The following is a 23,195-nucleotide window of genomic DNA, read 5'->3' on the forward strand; positions in this document are numbered from 1 at the left end:
CCAGTATTGTAGTTTGTACACACTTCAAGTTATATTTTTAAATTAGTTAGTTAATTAGTTCCTAGGTTGTTGGCGCTGCAAATGTTTTGAAAAAAGTCCATTATGCAATCAATTGTGGGTCGAGTGCATTGCTGTTAGGTCGAGTAGAAAAGTCTAGAAAGAAAAGGTTTTTAGCTCAGTTCTGGATGGGTGCACTGCCTGTTTATACGCATGCAATTTTATTTATTGTAAATATCTTAGGTGCTACTCGGCGAGTGGACCAACCTAAACCACTCCCTAGAGTAGAAACAACTACTGCTAAATACGTTACAGTTTGCCGGAGCACTCTCATGTGAGTATACAGATTGTTCGGTAACAATTTACATAGATATCAACACCAAATATGACAGAAGTACAAGAAATCCAAAAGATGAGTGAATCTTGGAGTCTTTAATGGAGATTACAGCCAGCCGACACGTGTTTCGTCGCCTTCGCGATTCATCAGGGCTGAAACATATAAATAAGTAGCGTCTAGCATGTTCTTAGAACAGATGGAATTACATACAGGACCACAGTGTATGGTCACAATAAACATGCAGTACAGCTTCCTCCTGCAGTGGATAACTGGTGATTGTTTCTTTTCATTGAATTCATCTCACACGTGCAACCACAACACATCCGTGTCGGAGTTATGGTGGATATTATCAATTCTTATAAAGGCGTGAAGTTGTGTGAAAGTGATTGTGTAGAATACGTGTAGGAATGAGATAACCGTAGTGTATCTCTGAGGCAGGCAATGACACATGCTCTATATCTTGACGATAGTGTTCTAAAGGTGCGCGGCTCTTTCATCATACATGCTAGTCATTCCGTGCAAAATCGTGAGAAACAAGTGTCATTGTGTGAGCATACCTAGAAGGCCGTATCGACGTCACAAAAGGTCTGTATATTTTAGAAAAAAGAGGAGACAAAACAGAAAGAACTCATCACTAACTATTATTTAGTGATGTCCGGGCAAGATGTTACCACATGAGACTGTTCGCCCCTGGTAGTACATTCGCTTACCGCTCAGCTGGTGATAATTCCGACCCAGCCGGGCCCGTGACCTATGAGAGCTGGTTCGAGTGCGTCCAGCAACAGTCTATATCTTGTTTCTGTGTAAAGAGTATAGAAAGTTTTACTATGTGCTATTCTGAGTAAAACACGAAAAATAAAATAGTGCTGTTCGCTGTATCCTAATGTCACAGGAATATTGTCCTAGATACTCTATATTCCAGAGTACCAAAAATTTATTGCATGTCTGTGGGGATTCCATACCTAATTTCCACATCAATACACATTAACATTGTGATTCTACTTATCTCCACTCTTTGCCTCTCTTTCTAGTGTTATGGCGGTATAAGGGACGATTTCCGATTCTATATTGCACGAGGCTGGAGGAAAACGAGTAACACTATTGTTACACTCTGTTGGTTATACAGAGAAATTGAAAGTAGTTCCCCCGTGTGCATAGCGGAGCTCGAGGTAAACTTACCCGTGTGTTGGCTCTCGTAGCGCGTACGGCGGGTGTGCCTCCTCCGAGTTTAGTTCCTGTTTGGACACGTGGTTGTGTCCAGACAGGCGTATATGTGTTTCCTGACGTTGCACACGGGGGAACTACTTTCAATTTCTCTGTATAACCAACAGAGAGGTAAAACCGGGACATTAACCATTGAAACTATTACCGCCAAGGAAGAGAGGTAGTACCTTTACATTATTCTACTATTGTATTATATATCGTATATCAAGGACGTTTTTATAACATAGCTGTCTCTTTCCCTGAACAGTACTTGTCTGATGAAGCATTTACATACATAAACAACTGTATGGGGTCACCTCCGAGTACATTACAATACGCGCAGATTTAATACTCATGTAAGTTGGACAAACAGAACCTTTGTGGGACTGAATAATAGGACAAAGAGTGGAGATAAGTAGAATCACAATGTTAATGTGTATTGATGTGGAAATTAGGTATGGAATCCCCACAGACATGCAATTAATTTTTGGTACTCTGGAATATAGAGTATCTAGGACAATATTCCTGTGACATTAGGATACAGCGAACAGCACTATTTTATTTTTCGTGTTTTACTCAGAATAGCACATAGTAAAACTTTCTATACTCTTTACACAGAAACAAGATATAGACTGTTGCTGGACGCACTCGAACCAGCTCTCATAGGTCACGGGCCCGGCTGGGTCGGAATTATCACCAGCTGAGCGGTAAGCGAATGTACTACCAGGGGCGAACAGTCTCATGTGGTAACATCTTGCCCGGACATCACTAAATAATAGTTAGTGATGAGTTCTTTCCGTTTTGTCTCCTCTTTTTTCTAAAATATACAGACCTTTTGTGACGTCGATACGGCCTTCTAGGTATGCTCACACAATGACACTTGTTTCTCACGATTTTGCACGGAATGACTAGCATGTATGATGAAAGAGCCGCGCACCTTTAGAACACTATCGTCAAGATATAGAGCATGTGTCATTGCCTGCCTCAGAGATACACTACGGTTATCTCATTCCTACACGTATTCTACACAATCACTTTCACACAACTTCACGCCTTTATAAGAATTGATAATATCCACCATAACTCCGACACGGATGTGTTGTGGTTGCACGTGTGAGATGAATTCAATGAAAAGAAACAATCACCAGTTATCCACTGCAGGAGGAAGCTGTACTGCATGTTTATTGTGACCATACACTGTGGTCCTGTATGTAATTCCATCTGTTCTAAGAACATGCTAGACGCTACTTATTTATATGTTTCAGCCCTGATGAATCGCGAAGGCGACGAAACACGTGTCGGCTGGCTGTAATCTCCATTAAAGACTCCAAGATTCACTCATCTTTTGGATTTCTTGTACTTCTGTCATATTTGGTGTTGATATCTATGTAAATTGTTACCGAACAATCTGTATACTCACATGAGAGTGCTCCGGCAAACTGTAACGAGTAGAAAAGTCTACTCACTCGACCTGCAGGTCAAGTGAGATTTTTTAGATTTGTAGAGCCCTGGAGAGGGTCAGTCAGACCTCCGTGTGGTCTGGTGATTCTGAATCAGGGGAAGGCAGGACACCCCTCCCAGGCTGGTGGTTCTCTGCCATGGGGGACCAGATAAGGGATGCCTGGGCAACACCTCCCTAGGCCCCATGGGGCTTCCTTCCTCCAGGCCGACGGCATGTCAAAGTGCCCAGGACGGGCAACATGCGTCCCGGGCAGTTGTCCCCCGGGTCTCCAGGCCAACGGCAAGGGCGAGTGCCCATGTCGGGCTCCATGGTTTTCACTGTAGTCCCCCCCCCCCCCGGGCGTCCGGGGCTCCTGGCCGTCGGCATGTAAAATGTAAATTAATACTTGTATATCGCACTACTCACCCGCAAGAGTCTCAAGGCGCTTGTACGAATACCGCTGTGGAACCCATCCTGGCTTTCCCTGTGAGGCGTCCACTCCTGGGCACCCCCAAGGTGGAGTCCAGGCATCCTTGGCGTTGTGGGTATTAGGCAAGCTATTGCCCAGAGTTGCAGAGTGAGACTCCATGATTGGAATAGGCACCAAGGCGAAAATGATCAGGTCCGTTGGATTTTGAGCCCAAGACCCGCCGAGGCGGGGAATTGAACCCTGGTCCTGGCTAGACCTCTGCATCAGGGTCTGCCACTCTAACCATTGAGCCAAACTTCTCCACTGCATGGCTGAGTGCCCGGGACGGGCTTCATGGGTCCCGGGCAGTCCTCCCCCCGGGCATACGTGGTTGTCCGACATTCGGTCGGATGTGCTTTTACGTACCGGATCGGAATCGGCCCCAATAAAATCGTACGTAAAGTATATAGCAAGTCAACCTGAAATCTGCTGGGTCAGAATGGGCTCGATTCCGATCCGTGTTGGAAGTCCGTACAAATTTGTCGGGATTGGGAGTCCGTACGAATTTGTCAGAATTGGGAGTCCGACCATGGACGGGCTCCATGGGTCCCAGGCAGGCCTCCCCCGGGCGTCCAGGCCAGAGAGCGCCGGTGGTCCACCCCGCGCCTGAAGCCCAGCCGGGGTCCCTGAGCCTTGCCTTGCGTGGGCAGGCAGGCAGGCAGGAACCCTACCACGAAGGCTTGGGGTGGGAAGCACTTTCGATCCCGGCCATCTGGTCGCACGGTACCGCTCGGCCATCTGGTCGCACACAATGCTTTCCAATGGGGATGACCAGATGGCCAAACTTCCCTGGAAGTCCCTATGAGTTGCCATTTGCCTCCCCGATCCGAGCCAGGGCTCCAGGAGGTCGGGCACGTTTGCGCCTAGGGTCCCCGGAGGCTCACGGCGCGCACTTGTTCCCAGAAAGCGGGGTAGCCTTCCTCCGGATTACTAGGGACAAGGTACTCTGGGACCCCTCTTGGCCTAGCGGTCCTCAGCCGGCAGCCGGACGGGCCGGGATGCCGCCAAAGCCATCGGGCTCCCTCCCTGGGCCTGCCGCGTGGCAGGATGCCCCGGATGGGGTCAGGCGGGCCCGGGGAGGCTAGCCCCAGGCCTCGGGGCCTGGGAGCCCCGGCTGGGTCCAGGGCCCCGGGTTGGGTTCTCCGGCCCTGGGCCCTGTCCCTCGGCCTGCCGCACTGCCAAAGGCCTGAGACAGGGCTCCGTTGTTGCCGGGCTGAGTTCAGGGGCTTCGTCCGGGCCCCTGAGGGCCCGGGGAGGACGGCCTCCCCATCACGGGCTCTGTCCTTGGCCCTGCTGCATGGCAGGGTGCCTGGGACGGGGTCCGGAGGGCCCGGGGAGGCTTCCCCTGCGCCTCCGGGCCTTGGAGCCCCGGCTGGGTCCAGGGGCCCGGCCGGGCCCCGGGTTGTGTGCTACGGCCCTGGGCCCCATCCACTGACCTGCCACACTGCCAAAGCCCCGGGACGGGGCTCCGTTGTGCCCGGGAAGCCTTCCCTCGCTCGGCTGAGTTCAGGAGCTTCGGCCGGGGCCCCTGAGGGCCCGGGGAGGGCGGCCTCCCCATCCCGGGCTCTGTCCTTGGTCCTGCTGCGTGGCAGGTTGCCTGGGACGGGGTCTGGAGGGCCCGGGGAGGCTTCCCCTGCGCCTCCGGGCCTTGGAGCCCCAGCTGGGTCCAGGGGCCCGGCCGGGCCCCGGGTTGTGTGCTACGGCCCTGGGCCCCATCCACCGACCTGCCACACTGCCAAAGTCCCGGGACGGGGCACGGTTGTGCCCGGGAAGCCTCCCCTCGCTCGGCTGAGTTCAGCAGCTCCGGCCGGGGCCCCTGAGGGCCCGGGGAGGGCGGCCTCCCCATCCCGGGCTCTGTCCTTGGTCCTGCTGCGTGGCAGGGTGCCTGGGACGGGGTCCGGAGGGCCCGGGGAGGCTTCCCCTGCGCCTCCGGGACTTGGAGCTCCGGCTGGGTCCAGGGGCCCGGCCGGGCCCCGGGTTGTGTGCTACGGCCCTGGGCCCCATCCACCGACCTGCCACACTGCCAAAGCCCCGGGACGGGGCTCCGTTGTGCCCGGGAAGCCTCCCCTCGCTCAGCTGAGTTCAGGAGCTTCGGCCGGGGCCCCTGAGGGCCCGGGGAGGGCGGCCTCCCCATCCCGGGCTCTGTCCTTGGTCCTGCTGCGTGGCAGGGTGCCTGGGACGGGGTCCGGAGGGCCCGGGGAGGCTTCCCCTGCGCCTCCGGGCCTTGGAGCCCCGGCTGGGTCCAGGGGCCCGGCCGGGCCCCGGGTTGTGTGCTACGGCCCTGGGCCCCATCCACCGACCTGCCACACTGCCAAAGCCCCGGGACGGGGCTCCGTTGTGCCCGGGAAGCCTCCCCTCGCTCGGCTGAGTTCAGCAGCGCCGGCCGGGGCCCCTGAGGGTCCGGGGAGGGCGGCCTCCCCATCCCGGGCTCTGTCCTTGGTCCTGCTGCGTGGCAGGGTGCCCGGGACAGGGATGGGGTCCGGAGGGCCCGGGAAGGCGTCCCATGCGTCTCCTGGCATGGGAGCCCAGGCTGGGTCCAGGGGCTCGTCCGGGCCCCGGTCCGGGTGCCACAGCCCTGGGCCTCCGGTCCCCACCCCCCGTTCCCTGGCGCCAGCTCACTTTTTCGTTGGGGCACAGAGTGACATAGGCTGGCTTGACTTTCGTGCCCGGCCATCTGGTCTCTAGGATCCCCTCGGCCATCTGGTCTCCCGGATCCCCTCGGCCATCTGGTCTCCCGATCCCCTCGGCCATCTGGTCTCCAGGATCGCCTCGGCCATCTGGTCGCCCGCAATGCTTTCCAATGGGGCGACCAGATGGCCGAACTTCCCTGGAAGTCCCGATGAGGTGCCATTTGCCTTCCGGATCCCAGCGAGGGCTCCAGGAGGTCGGGTACTTTCGCGCCTTGGGTCCCCTCTGTCACCTCGAGTGCACGGATTACAAGAAAGGAGGGTAATTTTCCTCCGGATTACTAGGGAGAGGGTCAGTCAGACCTCCGTGTGGTCTGGCGATTCTGAATCAGGGGAAGGCAGGACCCGGGCCCGCCCGCCGGGGCCCGGGTATGCACCTGCCGCTCAGCCCCCTTGCCGATGGGCCTTTTCCTCCGAGTTTGCTCAGGCAGGCCTCTGCTAGGTCTGGCCATGCTGAGACGGGGCCAGGCAGCACCCGGGCCCGGCCACCGGGGCCCCCAGGGGCCCGGGAACGCACCTGCCTCTCAGCCCCATCCCGATGGTCCTTTTTCTCCGAGTTTTTGGTGATGGATGTAGTGGTGGTGGTGGATGTGGTGGTGGACATGGTGGTGCACATGGTGGATGTGGTGGTGGACGTGGTGATGTTGGTGGAAGTGGTGGTGGTGGTGGTGGAGGACGTGATGGTGGACGTGTTGGTGGACATGGTGGTGATGTTGGACGTGGTGGTGGTGGACATGGTGGTGGTGGACATGGTTGTGGACATGGTGTTGGTGGTGGTGGACATGGTGGTGGTGGACGTGGTGGTGGTAGACATGGTGGTGGGCTTAGGGGACATGGTGGTGGTGGATGTGGTGGTGTTGGACGTGGTGATGGACGTGGTGGTGGACATGGTGGTGGTGGACGTGGTGGAGGTGGTTGTGGTGGTGGTAGTGGTGGTGGACGTGGTGGTGGACGTGTTGGTGGTGGACATGGTAGTGGTGGATGTGGTGGTGGTGGAAGTGGTGGTGGTGGAAGTGGTGGTGGTGGAAGTGGTGGTGGTGGACGTGGTGGTGGTCAAGGTGCATGTGGTGGACGTGGTGGTTGACGTGGTGGTAGACATGGTGGTGAACATGGTGGTGGTGGACGTGGTGGTGGTGGACGTGGTGGATGTGTTGGTGGATGTGGTGGTGGACATGGTGGTGGTGGTAGTGAATGTGTTGGTGGTGGTGGACATGGTGGTGTGGTGGTGGACGTGGCGGTGGATGTGGTGGTGGACGTCGTGGTGGTGAGCATGGTGGTGGTAGTGGACATGATGGTGGTGGTGGTGGATGTGATGGTGGATGTGGTGGTGGACATGGTAATGGTGGTAGTGAATGTATTGGTGGTGGTGGACATGGTGGTGTGGTGGTGGACATGGTGGTGGATGTGGAGGTGGACATCGTGGTGGTGGGCATGGTGGTGGTAGTGGACGTGGTGGTGGTGGACGTGGTGGAGGTGGTTGTGGTGGTGGTAGTGGTGGTGGACGTGGTGGTGGACGTGTTGGTGGTGGACATGGTAGTGGTGGATGTGGTGGTGGACGTGGTGGTGGTGGAAGTGGTGGTGGTGGACGTGGTGGTGGTCAAGGTGCATGTGGTGGACGTGGTGGTTGACGTGGTGGTAGACATGGTGGTGAACATGGTGGTGGTGGACGTGGTGGTGGTGGACGTGGTGGATGTGTTGGTGGAGGTGGTGGTGGACATGGTGGTGGTGGTAGTGAATGTGTTGGTGGTGGTGGACATGGTGGTGTGGTGGTGGACGTGGCGGTGGATGTGGTGGTGGACGTCGTGGTGGTGAGCATGGTGGTGGTAGTGGACATGATGGTGGTGGTGGTGGATGTGATGGTGGATGTGGTGGTGGACATGGTAATGGTGGTAGTGAATGTATTGGTGGTGGTGGACATGGTGGTGTGGTGGTGGACATGGTGGTGGATGTGGAGGTGGACATCGTGGTGGTGGGCATGGTGGTGGTAGTGGACGTGGTGGTGGTGGATGTGGTGGTGGTGGACGTAGTGGACGTGGTGGTGGTGGATGACTATTGGGTAGGAGAGTGCTGGCAGAATGCAAAGGAGAGGAGGTTCTCGAAGGGGGCACATGGGAGAGCAGAAAGAGGCTGAATATTAGAAACAAACAGACGCTGAAGAAAAGAAAAGCGCATGGCTGCCATTGTTCACTATTCGGTTTAGCAAGTGCAGCTGTCACGCTGGCTTAATTAACCTTACAAAAGCAGAAACGGAAGAGAGGCAGTGACGGGTGGAAGAGCTTCACGTTGTAAACAAGCGGTCTTCACTGTCTCCACTTTTCAAGCACTCGCCGCACTTGTGCTTGTGGCGGCATCCATCTTGCGGGAGCGAGCAGCGGCCATATGTTTGTAATTAACACGGCCGCGCGCTGCTCGCTCCTGCAAGGTGGATGCCGCCACGAGTGCGAGTGCTTGAAAAGTGAAGACCGATGGCTAAAGGCCCTCTGCACGCTGCCTAGGCGAGACCTAAAACTGCCAAATTCTCTGGATCCCGGTTTAATGAAACTCTGAGAGCAGCTAAACAAACTGCGGCAGACAAGAACGATGTTGGAGGAATGACAATAATGAAGGGGAAAAATCCAAATATCAAAAATTTATTCTGGACTATAAAAAATGTATGGAGAAAGAAAAAGCATGATTCTATGCAAAACAAATTGAGTTCTCTAAGAACACCATTAAGGAACACTTCCAGATGGTAACAAAACTAACTACCACCCCGATGTCAGACTCTGTGGTAGGAATCCAGGTACTCTCTGAGGGCCAGATGTAGGTCGCCCAATACCGGTCCGTAACGGCCGAAATTGCCGAATTTCTGCTGTTACTGACCGGTATTGGGCTTTTTAGATGTAGGTGGCATTTTTTTAGGATTCGGTAGTTTACCGAATCGGTAATTTAATGATTCGGTAAAATACTGAATTCTTAACATACCCATTCGGTAAATTACCGAATCCAGGATGTAGGGAGCACTGAAGTTAGTGCATTCCTCAGTGAAGGATTCGTTATTTACCACCAACTACAAGTTGGTGGTAAATAATGAAAACCTTTGAAAAAGCATTTTTTTTGCTTTTGCAAAAGTGCGATGTGGCAGACATACATGTGTGCCACATGTGCACCCTTACACAATTGAGGGGTGCAACAGGGTGTCAAAGTGATACCCTGCCACCCTTCAATCTTTTCCCCCTTTTACCGGGAGGCCCATAGGAATGAATGGCAAATACCGAATCAGTAAATACCGATTCGGTAATTACAGAAACTTACTGATTCGGTAATTTTTTATGAAAAATTACCTACATCCCATTTACCTATTCTTAAATTCGGTATTTAAGAATAGGTAAATTGAGATTACCTACATCTGGCCCCGAGTCCTTGGCTTCCTTTTTTCAAATGTAAAGTCAGGGAGATCTTTGACAAATTTGATTATTCTGTCCACTGTCAAGCAGTACCTTTGGACTGTAGCAAATCATTTTTTAACCGCTTTGAACACTTATCAACTGTCAAGGTTTTCTCAGCTGATCATCAGCATGCGGGTTCCCTCAGGGCTCGTCATCGAGCACGACCCTGTTTAATGTTTATGTTTCTCCCCTTGCTAACTTAATAAAATCTTTTGGTTTCTTGCTTGTAACCTACGCTGATGATCATTGTGTCAGTGGCAAAGGACATTCAATCCACAGCTGACATATTTAACAACTGCATGAGGGAGGTCGAGTGGATGAGTAAGAATTGCCTTAAGTTAAATTCCACTAAAGCAGAGGTCATTTTCTTTGGGAAAGGCACGTCTTTCTGGTCGCCTTCATGGTGGCCACAAGAGCTGGGGGACTTGCCCATACCGAATAGCAAGGTGGATAATCTAGGAATAATGATTGATGATAAGCTCACACTTAAAGATCAAATTAATCACTTGGTCTTCTCTTCTTTTTACATCTTAAAAATTATCAAAAAGATCGCCCACTTACTTTCCTTTGACCTACAAAAAACTGTTGTTACTGCTCTTCTACTGGCCCGCTTAGACTACTGTAATGGACTTCTCCAAGGTCTTCAAAAATGTCATCGTAAAAGACTGTAAACTGTGCAGAACATGACAGCTAGAATGATTTATAAAATACAGAGTTTGAATCTGCATCTCTTGCATTAAAACTCTTATATTGGCTCTCCATAGATAAAAGGATTACGTTTAAGACAGTGTGCCTTGCGCACAAATCATTGTACGGAACTGGCCCAGACTACTCAAAAAGAAATCTGACCTGGCATGTCCCTAAAAAGATCTCTAAGATCCAGTTCCTCTAAGAATTTGGTAGTCCCCTCTTACAAACGGAAGTCATTGGGTGGCAGGGGCTTTGTTAGAAATGCCGCCACCAAATGGAACAGTCTCCCTCTCACTTTAAAATCTACACCAGAACTTCTTACTTTTAGGACAGGGCTAAAAACCTGCCTTTTTATCAACGAACCCCTTTTCGTCCTTAGGTTCAAAGTTAGCTCCATAATGCCTCCGGATAAACGATGTGCTCTATAAATATTTTCAATAGCAATATCCAGGGTTGCCCCAATAAATTTACTTGCAAGCCCTGTTGTTAGTTTAATTCATCACTTTCACTTGCTCTGCTACCCTCACCATCCTGAGCACATCTATTTGATATTTAGTATACTTCTCCTAGCAATAAAACATCCCTGAGCTCCTCCTTCTCAGTGAGGGTGTTGTAGCCAGTATCATAACTAGGCATCACGGTACGAGAAGGTTCTCAATGATGAAGCATGCCACCTACAGTGGGTGAGGGACACCTTCTTATAAAAGGAACATTCCACAATGGTTAGTCTCTGAGCTAGGCTGAGAATGTTCATAGATCCAAGGGTTTGGTTTTGTGTTTGATACGTTGAGTAGGGGAGCTAACCCTTACAGATCTTCAAACCTCCTCTACTCTCCGTTGTGTTATAAAAAGAAGAATTAGGCACGAGCTAATGTTGTCCATCAATATGATGAAGACTAGTCAAGATAATGTTAGAAGTAGTGATCTTATTTGTGATGTTTGTATAGGTAAACACAAGTTAAAGGTCACAGTGGATTTTGGGTCACCGGTTACTATCATTGCTGACAAATGATACCATTCTGAATGGTTTTCAACCCAGTTGTCGCCTCCTGACATACGTACTTTTGCTTTCGGTGGTCATAGTATTGATTAGAAGGTTTTTGTAACAGAGTGCCACTGCCAGTACAGGACATTGTTCCCCCTTCAACTCCCCTCTTCTACCCTTCACAGAACGTCGAGACCACAGACAGCACACCAGAGAGCGAAGAGAGACACTGGCCCTTTAACAAGGAAACAGCAGAGGAATGGGCGGGGCTGTATGGTGAGGCGGAGACGTCTTATACGGAGGAACGCCAGCACCAGGTGTGCTTGTTCACCCGGAGGGAAGAAGACGTGTGGAGAGAAGCGGAAGAGGAGCGGAGAACTACGGACGCGGAGGCAGAAAGGAAGGAAGACTCGGAGTGTGAAGAAGCTGGGAGTTCGAGAAAGGACGAGAAGCCAGGAGGCCAGCGACTTCACGAGTCGCCCCGCCACACACCCAGGGGAGGTGTGTGGCTAACTCAGGTACACAATACTATCCGGAACTGGGTGGGACGTAAGGGCGCTTCGTCTAGTTTATCCTGACCCCTCCTTGACCCGGTGTACCTTTCCCCGAGCACTATCCTGCACTGCCATTAGTCCGACGCAAAGAGAGTTACACTGGTTAATGTGTCCTCACTCCTTTTCCCCTTCACGTGTATATATGTAAAGCACCCCTATCACGAAAGACTATTTCTGTCTGTTTAAACAGAGAGCCAAGACGGAACCAGACGTAAAGCCTTGACGGAGTCCGGAGGTGTTTCGACGACTCGACCCATCTGAACGCCATCACAGGAGGCTGATTAGAAGTAGATCCCCACGACGGAACAAGTCTTTAAGGAAGAAGTGTACTGACCACTTGTACAACACAATAAAACCCGTTAAAACTAAAACCCGCCTGTTGCCGATTCCTCTTGACCCTGTCACAGTGGTGGAGAATGCGGGCAGAGACACCATCTGTATAGAAAAGATGGAAACCGTCGTTCAACAGTTAGTGAAGGGTCAAGAGAGACTTGAGTGGGTAGTAGAACAACAATTATCATCGGCACAAGCTGATCGAGAGATATGGAAGAAAGCCTTTGAAGCACGCTCAGAAGTTCTGCCCCCATGGACTGACCCTGTACAACGAACGGGGAATGTAGAAAGACCCGTCACACATGGAGCACCAGCAGTTTCCCTCCAAAAATATCAACCGGGAGAAGACCCCGATTCGTTCTTGTTGAACTTTGAACAAGCTGCTAGAGCATGCGGCTGGCCCATCAGTAAATGGCCCTTCTTCCTAGCGCCCTTACTAGGAGGTGAAGCACAGGCCGCATATCAGGTTTCAAATCCCACTGGAGACACTCCGTATGCTAGCATTAAGAAAATAATATTAGACCATCTTGGACTCAACGCAGAAGCCTATCAACTGCGGTTCCGAAAAGAAAGAGGGAATCCTGGAGAGAATCGAAAAACTCTTTTTGTTAGACTAAAAATGGCAGCTGATAAGTGGCTCACTCCAGCAACCAGCAGTAAGGAAGAAATACTAGATCGTATATACCTGGAACAGTTTCTAGAGGCTCTTCCATGTGCAACGCAAAAATGGCTTAGACAATATCATAACCTAACAACCAACAAAGCAGTCGAAATGGCTTCCACATTTTCCCGAGCTCAACCTAAAAATCTGAGTTGGGACTATGAAAAGTTTCACAAGACAAATACGAAAACAAGTTGGGATTATGAAAAATCTTTCAAGCCAAATCCAAAAACTGAAAAACGTGTAACGCGGCGAGTAGACCCTCCGCGTCCTCGCACATGGAGAACGGAACATACCGGACCATCAGAACCACAATGTTTTGGCTGCGGTAACTGGGGTCATATCGCCCGGTTATGCCCAAAAAGAAGAAATTCAGAAGAACCGATGGAGGTGGGCTATCTACCCCGAGCTGTACTATATTCCGCCGAAATGGGAGCTACATACAGAGTAAGTGTTAAAGTGAATGGTTCATCTGTACAAGCACTCCTAGATTCAGGCTGTCAGCAGTCAGTTATTCAATCACAGCATGTACCCCTTGATCAGTATATTCCCCAAAAGAAAGTAAACATCAAGTGCGTACATGGGGATGTTAAGCCTTACCCTTTGGCCGACGTACCAATCCAACCTATCCTGGGAAAACCTCATACTATTAGGGTAGGAGTCCTCGCGACTCTTCCTGAAGACTTGATTATTGGGACAGACAACCCAAGGTTTTTACAAATGTTTAAAAAAACTTTGGAACAAGGTTTATACATTCAACCTCAAGATGTTTTTTTAAAAAAAACTGGTATCAAAAGAAAACAACTACAAAGAAGCAAATGGTGTTGTCTTACGCTTCGTAAAATTGTCCAAAAATGCCACATCCCCTACTAGAGGATCTCGTAAAGCAGCTGGTTATGACCTATACAGTGCCTATGACTATACAATCCCTCCACAAGAAAAAGAACTCATAAAAACAGACATTAAAATTGCTGTGCCCTCAGGCTGCTACGGAAGAATCGCCCCACGATCTGGACTAGCGGCGAAACATTTCGTTGATGTAGGGGCTGGAGTCATTGACGAAGACTATAGAGGAAATGTGGGAATCATACTTTTTAACTTTGGAAAAAAAGAGTTTCAAATAAAGAAAGGTGATCGAGTAGCACAACTGATTTGTGAGCGAATATCATACCCCACTTTGGAGGAACTAAACATGCTAGATGACACGGAACGGGGTACAGGAGGTTTTTGTTCAACCGACAAGCAAAATGATACATTTCCAGCGCTATTCTCCCCAGATCCGTGTCTATAAGAGTGCACCAAGTGTGCCTAGCTCTCAAAAAGTGGAATAATGTCGTGCCCACCGGCTGCCTGTCCGGTTGTTGTAACGCCTCCCAGGTCGTCAATGCGCCTTCCCTGAAAAAATCTCCCATTGTATTTTTTTTTAAACATATTTTTATTAAAGTTTTCTGCAATTATCATCAACAGTCTTGCAATACCACCAGGTCCATCATTACAACGGCCCCATCTTCAGGATGCAAATCAGCAATATTCGATACCCAACACCCCTGATCCGGTACCCCCACCCACCTCCCCCTCTACCCCCACCCCCCATGTCAGTGTGCCCTCCTCCACCTTCCTATTGAGCCGACATAAACCCCTTGTGCCCAGGTGCCCAACTCCCTTCCACTCCCATTGTATTAATACCTATAGTTTGCAGTGCCTGTCTCACCACCACATCTTGGCACAGCGGGAACCATAAACACCACAGGAGGGGCATTTCCGGAGCATATAGGAAGGCCCCTGCCTGCCTATGTAATTATGTTTGCTAGGCTTGTGTAGTAACAGCTATGGAATCAACAACTCACAGTTTTTGGGGGGGCGGCTAGGTGAGCATTTGGGGTAGAGAGAGGAGTTCCGCTGCGTTTCTTTCCAGGTATAACAAGCATTTATAATTAAATAGGTCTCGCATTCGGAAAGTTTGAGCTATTGGTATTGTAAAGGACACATTTTTTTATTTATGTGTTGGTTTTGAAAATAGCTAAATGAATAGCTTTGTCATTTACAATGCCAATAGTTATAACTTTCGCAAACGTGACACCTATAGCATTTATAATGCAATATGTGTTGTATTTAGGTGACTTAGATGTATTGATATTACAAATAACAATAGCTTTTAATTTTTTTAAATAATTAATACTTAAATAAAAGTTATTGTAATTTATAATGGCAATAGCTTAAAATGTTGTAAATAACTTTTGTGAAGATTATGTTCAGTGTATTTTATTATGACAAAAATCCAAGAACAGAAGTGAAATATTAACATCTTTTTGTGACATTTGTAATAAAGCTTGAAACATTAAGAGGACATATTTGAACCAGTTGTTGAATGGTTGCACAGATTGATGCTGTGGTGGCGCTGAGTGATGTTGCAGTGGCGACGAGTGATGCTGTTGCGTTCAGTGATGCTGTGGTAGCGCATAGTGATGTTGTGGTGCCCCTGAGTGATGCTGTGGTGGTGCTGAGTGATGCTGTGGTGATACAATAGATAGATAGAGTTAGTGCAATAGATAGATAGAGTGAGTGCGATAGATAGAGGGAGGGCGATAGATAGATAGAGGGAGGGCGATAGATAGAGTGAGTGAGGGCGATAGATAGATAGAGTGAGGGCGATAGTTAGAGTGAGGGTGATAGATAGATAGAGTGAGGGTGATAGATTGATAGAGTGAGGGGCGAAAGATAGAGTGAGGGCAAAAGATAGAGTGAGGGCGATAGATAGAGTGAGGGCGATAGATAGAGTGAGGGCGATAGATAGAGTGAGGGCGATAGACTGAGGGCGATAGATAGATAGTGTAATTATGTGGAGTGTATGTTGCGTTGAGCGCAGTGTAAAGATGTAGCATATAATTATGTGGCACTGAGTGGTATTTGGAGTGTATGTTGCATTGTATGGCGTGTAATTATGTGGCACTGAGTGGCATTTGGAGTGTATGTTGCGTTGAGCGCAGTGTAATTATGTAGCATATAATTATGTGGCACTGAGTGGTATTATGAGGAGTGTATGTTGTATTCAGTAGAGAGTAATTGTGTGGAGTGGAATTATGTGGCACTGAGTGGTATTGTTTGGAGTGTGTGTTGCATTCAGTCGAGTGTAATTATGTGGTGTGTAATTATGTGGCATTGAGTGGTAATTGGAGTGTATGTTGCATTGAGCACAGTGTAATTATGTAGCATATAATTATGTGGCACTTAGTGGTGTTGTGTGGAGTGTGTGTTGCATTCAGTAGAGTGTAATTATGTGGCACTGAGTGGTATTTGGAGTGTATGTTGCATTGAGTGCAGTGTAATTATTTGGAGTGTAATTATGTGGCTCAGAGTGGTATTTGGAGTGTATGTTGCATTGAGTAGAGTGTAATTATGTTGCTTGTAATTATGTGGCACTGAGTGGTATTATGAGGAGTGTATGTTGTATTCAGTAGAGTGTAATTGTGTGGCGTGTAATTATGTGGCACTGAGTGGTATTGTTTGGAGTGTATGTTGTATTGAGTGCAGTGTAATTATGTAGCATATAATTATGTGGCACTGAGTGGTATTGTGTGGAGTGTGTGTTGCATTCAGTAGAGTGTAATTATGTGGTGTGTAATTGTGTTGCACTGAGTGGTATTTGGTGTGTATGTGGTATTTGGAGTGTATGTTGCATTGAGTGCAGTGCAATTATGTTGCATATAACTATGTGGCACTGAGCGGTATTTGGAGTGTATGTTGCATTGAGTGCAGTGTAATTATGTGGCGTGTAATTATATGGCACTGAGTGGTATTTGGAGTGTATGTTGCATTGAGTGCAGTGTAATTATGTGGCGTGTAATTATGTGGCACTGAGTGGTATTTGGAGTTTATGTTGGCTATGCCAATTCTTGTTCTTGTTTCCTGGAGCTTGCACTATTTTTTTATGTCAAGTGGCACGTTATCAGAAACATTCGCTACAGCTAAAAAACAAAAAAAAAAAAACTATCATTGCAGCTCACATCCCCAGGACAGTGAGAGCAAGCACGGGAACACATTAACTTCGGAAATAAACAAAACATCCAGGAGCTTCGTAAAATGCCCAAGTTAATTGTGTATCAATGCCATGATGCCTGTTTGCCAACAAATACATTGAGACTACTTCAGGTTTCCAGTGTTGAGGCTCACAGATTCTCTCACTCCTGGTCTACAAGACAGTTTCAACAAGGCAAGGACGTTAGGGCAGTGGGTATGCATCAGAGTAAAAAAGGAAGAACAGGCACAGATATAAACAACAGAGAGGGACCAGTCTGAAGTGTGTGCCTTTGGCGACGCCGTAATGCCGCTTCACATCTTCAGGCGTTCATTAATGACCTTCAAACAGCCATGAAACAATATTATCACATGTAAAGCCTAGGCAAGGCAGCGGTAGGTTTAGCATGCTGTGACAGGTGTAGCCTGAGTAACCACAAATTACAGCGGCCTCTCTGGCACGCGGGGAGATGCTAAACCCAACTGATCGCCTCAGGTGAATAATAATTAGTCATTAGGCTCGGGGTAATAAGGCTGGTGCCGGACGTGGCTCAGGTGTGCCGCAAGACATGACGACAAAGGAGAGATAAACCCATCAGCCAGGACTACAAACGCTCTTAGGAGCGGAGGTTCAACGGAGCAGGCTCCTGCATCCTTGGCTGCGGGATGCTTGCTACTGCCTCGCCCTCGGCAACAGAGCAAGAAGGCCTCACTGTAGCTCACGCAACGTAAAGGAATCAAGCTTCGAGCCCTACTTGGCAGAACCGAAATAACCCTTCATGCTTCATTGTGCTCTATCCACAACGAGAGCACGGGATTTTAAAAGCACAGACACCAACTATGCTGTCAAAGAAATGGATCATACTCCTGAGAACAAGACGTGTGCGTGAAGAAACCTGCCGTGGGGCGGGACTTATGTTTCCTGCTGGAGGCTCGCGCCCACGGAGTGGCTGGCCAGGAGAGGAGCAGTGGTGACGCGGGGCTCCCATGACCGAGGTAGAGCCCCGCGGTGGTGGCTGAAGTCCGGAGTTGCGCCGATGCGGTAAGTGGGGCTTAGTTGTAGTGGGGGTGGCGGCAGGGGGGGAGTGGTGTGTGTGTGTGGGTGTAGCTGTGTGTGTGCGCATGTGTAGCTGTGCGTGTCTATGTATATGTGTGACTGTGTGTCTGTTAGCTGTGCGTGTGTATATGTGGGTCTGTGTGTCTGTGTAAGTGTGCCCTGATGCATTGTGCCTGCGTGGGTGTGTGTGTGCGCATGCGTGAGTGTGGCTGTGTGTGCTCTGTGAATGTGACACAGACCCCAATCGTCGCGCGTGCCCATCCCCTGTCTCAGATTCCCAGAAACTGGGCAACTATAGATACTTCGCTGGACGCAATGCTTCGCATTGCTTTCTCCAGCTCGACCTAAAAAGGGTGCATCTTGTGGTCCATGTATCCAGTAGTGGCGAATATGCTTTTCGCAGCTCTATAATACTTCTCCTAATAAGAAGCTCCCAACCCACCTAATTCATAGGGCAGGGTAAGTTAATCCTACTGTTAAGTGAGGTGGTTTGCCAACCCAGGCGAGACGTATCAACTGTGTATGCCAGCATTTGAATAGGTGTTTCTGCAGAGGAATAGGTATGTTTTAAAATAAAAAGAGGAATCGTGGCAGGATCACCATTTTCATAAGAGAAATTCTCCCCATCAGTGAGAGTGGAAGCTTAATCCACTCATCTACATTTTCCGTTAGCCATTGGGTGGCCCTGCCGTAATTTTCCTGCATCCCTATTGCAGGGTCTGTGTGGAATTGAATGCCCAAGTACCGAACTGACTCTGTGGTCCACCACAGCAAAAACTCCATAGTTGGCGTGGTGGTGTGGGGAGTAAGAGGGAATATGATGGATTTATCCCAATTTATTCGTAGCCAAGAGTGAACACCGAACTGATTCACCTCTCGCAGTATTAAAGACAGATTTACCTCTGGATTATAAATGTATAATAAAGTGTTGTCTGCGTAGTCAGAAATGTTTAGCGTGTACTCAGGGAATCTCAGGCCTCTGTGCATGTGATATTCATGGATGGCACGAGCCAATGGTTCGGCAACTATCGCATACAATAGAGGGGACAGGGGACAGCCCTGGCGCATTCCCCGGGTAATGTTGAATGATTGGGAAACCTCATCTCCAATCCTCACTCTACCTGTGGGTAATGTGTATAATACTGACATTAAACAGAGGAATATATCCCGACTCCTATCTTTCGTAGTACGTGAACATAAAACTCCACTCCAGAGAGTCGAATGCCTTCTCCACATCGAGAAAGACCGCTGCTGCCTTGATGTCAGGATTCAAGCTCTGCACTGTACAAAAGAAAGTTCTCTAATTTTGAGACAGGTTACAACTAGGGACAAACCCCGCCTGTTCTGGTCAAATAATACCTGGTAACAGGAGAGCCAGTCTATTAGCCAAAATTTTAGCATACAGCTTGGCATCGACATTGAGCAGGGATAAGGGCCTGTATGAGGAGCAAGCACTAGGTGACTTTCCCAGTTTTAAGAGTGACAATTATCGCTTCGTGCATAGAGGGTGGCATGATGCCAGATTCCGCAATCTCCTCATAAAGCATTTTAAGATAGGGAATCAATAGGTCTTGAAATTTATGGCAAACGACTACTGTGAGACCGTCCGCCCCCGGGGCATTTCCAGATGCCATTCCCCGCAATGCGTCTTGTATCTTGTCAGATGTTAAAGGTGCCATCAGATGTTCCCTATGTTCAGTGACTAGCCACGGCATCTAAATATATGACAAGTATTCCTCTAGTGCTGACTTGTCCGTAGAGATTTGGGAGGTGTACAACTTTTGATAATAAGATCGAAAATGGGCAGCTATGTCCTCTGGGGTACGTAATGGATTCCCGCTCTAGTCTATGATGGCGCCAATGTTATCCAATTCTCTCTTGGGTCGCAATATCCCTACCAGAGTGGCGCCTGGTCATTCCTGTTCCCCATATCAGCGCGCCGTTGCATATTTCCCCATGTGTTTAACTTTGTCGTTGGCTTCATCAATGAACTCAGACAACTTCTGTTTGAGGTCTGCGTTAATTTGAGCAGTTCCCGCCTCAGTCATATTCTGTTCCAGGGGACCTATTTCCTGTTCCAATGTCTCTAATCTGCTATGAATGGAGCGCAGTACACCGGCATGTGTGGGTATCATCACCCCTCTGCTGTAGACTTAAAATGATTCCCACACCGTGGCAAATGATTGTACCATCCCTATGTTATCAATGAACAAGTTTTCTATCGCTGTTGCTAATCCCTCTTTGAATACAGGGTCCAAGAGTGAATAAGGTGGGAAACACAATATGAATGATGGAATTTGTGGTGCCATGTACTGTAAAACAAGCCGGACAGGGGAGTGGTCAGAATATGTTCGTGGGAGGTGTGTACATGCTACAACTCTGGAATCTAACCCCCCAATACTAGCCAATAATATATTCGAGTGTGAGTGTCATAGACAGAGGAATAATGTGTATAAACCCTCTGACAGGGTGGGGGGCATGGCTTAGGAGCCGGAGATGCAGACGCGTGAGCCTTGAGCACCGCACTAGCCTTTCTATTTATCCGATCCTGACCGGGCCCAGGAGTGCACGAGGGGCCTGCCCCTTGAGGTCGTGGGGCTCCTGTAGTTGCCAGACTGCCATGGGGGAAGGCCTAGGGCCCTGGTGTGCTGCCCGCACTGCATAAAACGGGGGCGCCGGCTCAGAGGCTTGAGGACTGGGTGACAACACGTCCCTCTTTGACACTGGAGAAATCTGCTGAGAGTGCAGGAGATTGTTCCGGTGTGGTGATTGCGTGAACCCCCTGCAGGGAATGAAGGTGACCCGTCCCCATCATCGCTGGCCTTGAGAGGCTAGAGGTGTGGTCTGAACTAGGCACGGGCCTAGGCCGCAATTTGCAGAAAGGTGCTAGAGGGGCCTTGCCAGATATAGCGCGATCCTGGAGTGATGGGTGCCGGACAGGCAGGCAACAGTTTCCTGTTCGCCCAAGGCCCGACAAACCTGGGCCAAAGCGAGGGAACGAGTGGTACCAGCCATGGGGAAGACGAGGAGGAAGCAGATCGGTCCCCCTGGATCAAGAAGGCGGCAAGCTGGACACGGCCGTAAAAGACACTGGTGATGAGCAAGCAGAGGTGCCAGTTCATCAGCAACTGGCTAAAATCCTTGAGGCAATAGCTGGTACCAAAGCGACCCTGCACCAGGACATTAACCCAGTTTGTTGCGCGCCAAACATGCTAAGCTGTCAGACTGGGTGAAGCAGACTGAATCGTCCCTGGAGGTGATGGCACTGGCTCAGCAGGGTCTGTCGGCCCAGGTGGGTGAACTGGCCAGCAAGGTCAATCAGCTGGAGAAACGGGCAGAGGATGAAGAGAGACGCAATCGAAGAAACAACGTATGGGTGGTGGGCCTTCCGGAAGGAGTGGAAGGACAAGACATGGTCAGCTATCTGGAAACATGGCTGAAGGACGTGGTGGCGCCTCAGGACCTTTCCCCATTCTACACTCTTGAAAGGGCACACCAAGTGCCTGCTCGACCGCCGGCGCCTGTCCGGCTGCCCCATGCAATGGTGGTCAGACTGCTTCATTCCAGAGATAGAGACTTGCTACTCAGGAGGACTCGGGAGGCTGATCCCTTTCTCGTTGAGAACAGTAGAGTCACACTGTTCCCAGATTACACGTTGATAGTACAACGGCACCGCTCCTCCTTCCTGGACGTTAAAAAAGCTTTGCGGGAAGAGGGAAGTCAATATTCGCTGATGTTCCCGGCCCGGCACAAAATCATGCTGGATGGTATAACCCACTTCTGCGATTACCCTAAAGCGGCCTGGGACTGGGTTGAGTCATACCAAGAGGGGGCCATTCACAGCCTCGGCCAGAACAGCGACCGTCTGCAACTGAGCTTTCGGGGAGGCGGCAGAAACGCAGAAAGAAAATGGAGATCAAGATGCCGAGTCCGTCCCGGACTGCGGCGGTGAGAGCTACGGCGCTGGAAGCTGTTTTCTTCCTAATGCGGTCTGGGGCCTCTTCATCAGAGAACGACTCAGAAGTGAAATATGGCCAAGAAGAAACCAATTTGGATGCCTCCAGGACTACCGGCGGCACCTTGCCCATTGTGACTCAACAACTCTTGAACAACATGTAAGGCTGGAAGTCTTGGGGAGGGAAGTGGGGTTTTTCTTTCTTGCTCTCTCCTGCCTCTTTGTATTGCCTTCCTACCTTTTTCCGGCCTACCTGGGTGAGATTGCATCTTGAGAGTACTCAGGATGTTGCTGGAGATTGAGGGTGGCGAAAAGGGGGGGGGTTTCTCTGGGATGGCGCTCCCGGTGCAGTTGGAACGACCTATTACATCTACTGCTGTGTGAGGATCGTTTTTCAGGCGATTTGTTGGTTTCCTGACACACTGCGCCCCTCGCAGGTCCTAGTGCAGTTAGCCTTGGATCTTTCCGTCCTGGTGTCAGTTTCCACTCTGCAGTTTGCTTGTGTGTTTGGGCAGATAACCATTGTCAGTCCGCTCTTGGGACTAGGAGTTGTTATGATGGGGTTTGTTGTTAAAATCCAGGAGGGTGGTTTTTGTGTGGATGGGGGATGGGGTTTTTGGGGAGGTTTGCTAGCCGATATGATGGCTGAATCTGCGGGTAGCCCTGAAGGGACTACGTTTGTGACCTGGAATATTAGGGTTTAGGGGTCGCCCTAAGTGGTATAATGTTCTGAATTATATCAAAAGACGGGGGCACAAGTGGTTGTACTGCAGGAGACCCATCTTACTGAAGGGGAGGTTTCACACCTGAGGCGCAGGTGGTGGGGTCAACTCTTTGCAACTACATACTCGGCCTTCTCTCGGGGAGTGCTGATTTGGATTAGGCCAGGAGTGCCCTTCCAGCTTATTTGGAAAGTGTTAGATCCTGAGAGGAGATATGTGGTGATCATAGGCACTTTGAAGGGCAGGGGGATCACATTGCGCAGTGTGTATGGCCCTAACAGAGACCAGCTCCCCTTCTTGGACTGGCTGTCTGGGGTCTTGGCGGGGTTCCCCCATGAGACCTTGCAATTGGGAGGTGATTTTAATTGTGTTTATGATTTACAGTGAGATAGATCCACTCCTCCTCTGCGGGGTACTATGGCGGCTGGCACCACTAAGGGCCTGGGCCACAGGTTGGGACCTACACAAGGTTTGGTGACTACATAACAATAGGTGCAGAGAATATTCCTATTATTTACATCTTTATGACCTGCACACCTGCCTGGACATACTCTTTTGTTTGGCCACTTTGTCACACCCATGATGACCAGCGCTGGATATTTCAGCAGTTCTTTTCAGACCATAGCCCTTTACTTCTGGGGTTTGTCCCGGTCCTGGAGAGA

Source organism: Lissotriton vulgaris, chromosome 6, assembly GCF_964263255.1.
Source record: "Lissotriton vulgaris chromosome 6, aLisVul1.2, whole genome shotgun sequence".
Classification (NCBI taxonomy): domain Eukaryota; kingdom Metazoa; phylum Chordata; class Amphibia; order Caudata; family Salamandridae; genus Lissotriton; species Lissotriton vulgaris.